At 52.9% G+C, this 3,114-nt stretch overlaps 1 long non-coding RNA gene across 1 annotated transcript; it reads right to left on the bottom strand.

Annotated features, from left to right (window-relative positions):
• Nucleotides 1–774: 774 nt before the first annotated feature.
• On the bottom strand, nucleotides 775–2,303 carry LOC124236638 (uncharacterized). Its single transcript, XR_006887821.1, has 2 exons — nucleotides 2,179–2,303; nucleotides 775–989 (listed from the first exon to the last, which is right to left on the bottom strand). It is a non-coding gene; the product is annotated as an uncharacterized LOC124236638 (long non-coding RNA).
• Between the last annotated feature and the right edge of the window lie 811 nt (nucleotides 2,304–3,114).

The following is a 3,114-nucleotide window of genomic DNA, read 5'->3' on the forward strand; positions in this document are numbered from 1 at the left end:
AAATTTTTCCCAGAATTAAAGGAATTGAGTTTTCAGATTGACAGCTTATTGATTGATTGTCCAGGACAATGAATGAAAAGACACGTTAAGAAATATAGCCATGAAACGTTCCAACAACAGGTATAGAGAGAAGTTCCTTAGAGCTCCCAGTGAAAAAACAAGACAAGGTTCCATACAAAGACTCTGGAATAGAAATGGTGTCTTGAGATGTCTGACAGCTTCCACAAATTAGAAGACAAGGGAGCGATCCTTTTAAAATGATTTTTAACCTAGAATTCAATACCTTACCAAATTCAAAATGTACCCTTTCTCAGGAAGGTACTGAAGGAGGTGTTCCAGCAAGACAAAGAGGTAAATCAAGAAAGAGAGGACACAGGATCTAGGAGACAAGGTTACAGCAATATTTTTATTGTCAGAATACTACCTGATTATTGCTTTACTCAAATATAATTATATTGGAAGGATGAGAGAGGAAAAAAGTAAAAAGGGGAGCAGTGTGAAGTTGCTAAGTTCTCATTTGCCGTATGAAGAAGCCATCAGATGTCTAAAATGGATAAAGACATAGCAGCATAAGCACATTATTCAGAAAGAGAGGGCAAGTACCAGAAGTAGCACTAGCACCTGACAGTGGTTATCGCCTCTGGGGAGCAGAAGCAGGCAGGGGGCAAGGATGGGAAGATGGATGGGGAGCAGGACAGCAGGAAATCAGTTTTGTTGCTGTTTTTAAACGTTCTTTTAAACAAATTGATTTAAAATATAAAAACTGTGCACATATCACTTTGATACAATTTTTTTAAAATTCTGAGACTCAATGAATCAAGTACACCTGTGAGCAATGGCACAGTCAAGCAACACAGTCCCAAACGCTTGGACGGAAGTGTGCGCGGCCTTCCATTTCTGCCTATGTCTCGGGTTTCCCTCGTGGCTGCAGGCCCAAGGCTCGCGAACAGCAGGTTCCACTTGTTGCAGCGTCGCCGGCTTCTAGGAACCTGAGGCAGGGCGGGGGAAACACTTAACCGCACGCACTCGGCAGGGGCAGAAGTGGGCCGTCTCTCTCGTCGCCACGCCCGGTTGCTGCTGAGATCCCAGAGCACCCTCTGCGTCCGGAGCCAGCGCCTCCCTCCCAGCGCTGTCCGCTCCCCCTCCCCTGCTCCCCTGCCCGTACCCCCCACCCCAGTCCCGTGGCGCCCTCCCCCAGCCCGACCGCGAGCCACCCCTCCCCCTGGCCGAGGCCTGTGGCCGCTGGAATCCCTGTCGCCCCGGGACTCAGCTGACAGCGGACAGACAATGGTATTTCCCATCAGCCTGGGTATCAGGAGCCGGCCTTATCCAGCGGTGTTTTTCTATTAGTCTAACACCCCATTGTCCACCCCTTATCGCTGAAATGTTGATGTCATGCCTGGCTTGGAAGTGGTTTCTGCATCTCGGCGCTCGCACAGCTTCGCTTTAATTGGGGGAGGGGGAGGGGTGGAGGAGCCCATTTATCAGAATTCTCACGAGAATTCACCCCTTTCCTCCTTCCAGTGGGGCCGCGGAGGGCGCCACGGTGGGGTGGGTTCCCAGCCACGGTTCCTGGCCTTTCTCTGCGTGCCTGGGGCTCGACCCTGCCGGCCTGCGTCAGAGCTGAAATGCTCAGGCGGGTGGTGAGGATGCTGTGGGCCACTCTTGTCCCTCTGGGCTCTGGGCTTTTTGGAGACCTGTGGTGTCCTCTGGCGGGCTCTGGGTGGGGAGGGGCCATGGCTGTCCGTTCTCTGAGTCTCCTGCAGCCCGTAAAGGCCTCGCCAGAGCCCCTTCTTCGTGGGAGCTCGAAAACTGCGGGATTAAAGCAAAGGGCAGCCTGCTGGGAAGGTCCCGTCTGAGAGCAGATAGTAAACTCCAGACGTGCTCATCCGTCCTCGTCCTACTAGGCCCCCAGCAACCGCCTCTCTGCTGGTTGTGCCCATCCTAAGGACAGTCTCAAAGATATGGTCTGTGCTTGCCCCTCTGTGCCGGGTCCTTCTCTGATACTGCTTATTCACAGTGGAGGGCTGAGCACAGGAGACAGGGTGCGTGAGTGTGCGCACGTGTGTTAGAGGGTGCCCTGCTGTAAAGCTCCTCAGGGAATCTGGTTAAGAGAGAAAGCAGTGCACTCTGGGATGAGGTGTGCCCCTCTGCAGGTTGCTTGGGCGAATTACTTACCCTTTCCCCGACTCAGCTTCTTCATCCATTAAATAGGTACAGCAAGGTAGCTTCTGGGGGGATTGTCCTGAGGCTGGAACTGAAATAAATAAGGTGCTTAGTGGGTGCTTGGCCCCTGGTGTGTGCTCAGTAAAGGGTGGCTGTTATTAGGACAGCTATTTGTGGCCTTTGGCACAAAGCCTGGTTTGGGGACTGGTGAGCAGGGCAGAGGAGAGGTGCTAGTGGGGTTCGAGGTCGTTCTCCTGGCCCCCCCCTCGGAGAGCTAGGGCAGAGAGGGGGAGGTGGGCCCCTGTGGGCTAGGCCAGCCTGTGTTGGGCTGCTGGAGGGGGAAATGAGCCCATCAGTCCTCAAGTTCTTGCCTCAACTTTACACAGAAAATAAATGAATACTATAAGCGTTTGGAGACTTCTGTTCTCTGTGGAGTCAAATTTATATGTAATGGGTCTGTTTTGAAGGGCTCCTGAGGAAATTTAACCTAAAACACGGTTGGCTAGTTCCACTTGAAGGTAGTTTTTACCTGTGCATGTTCACCTAGCTTAACCCACACACAAGCCCTGCAGGCCAGTCCTGCTCTCTGCAAAGTGAGTGCTTCAAGGCCTGCTGGTGACACGCAGAAGGTAGTGGAGCTGCTGGGCTGCTGGGAGCCCAGCCTCCTCACCGCGCTTCACGAAGGAGCCTCTTCACACGGCTGTTGGAACACTTTTCGTCCATCCGTGCCCTTCCCCAGAGCTCCGGACCTTCAGGCTGATAACAAGCGCAGCCCCTCCAGGTCTGGGGTCGGTGCAGGAACACCAGACCCCGTGAAGCACACTTGGGGGAATCGCTGTACCTCTGTCGCACTGAGGAAGCTGGGCTCACACAGAGCTAGAGAGGCAACCAGGGTCTGTAAAGTCCACATCCAGGCCTTTTTCCATGACATCAAGTGACAGCAGATAA

The sequence above is a fragment of the Equus quagga genome, chromosome 3, assembly GCF_021613505.1.
Source record: "Equus quagga isolate Etosha38 chromosome 3, UCLA_HA_Equagga_1.0, whole genome shotgun sequence".
NCBI lineage: Eukaryota > Metazoa > Chordata > Mammalia > Perissodactyla > Equidae > Equus > Equus quagga.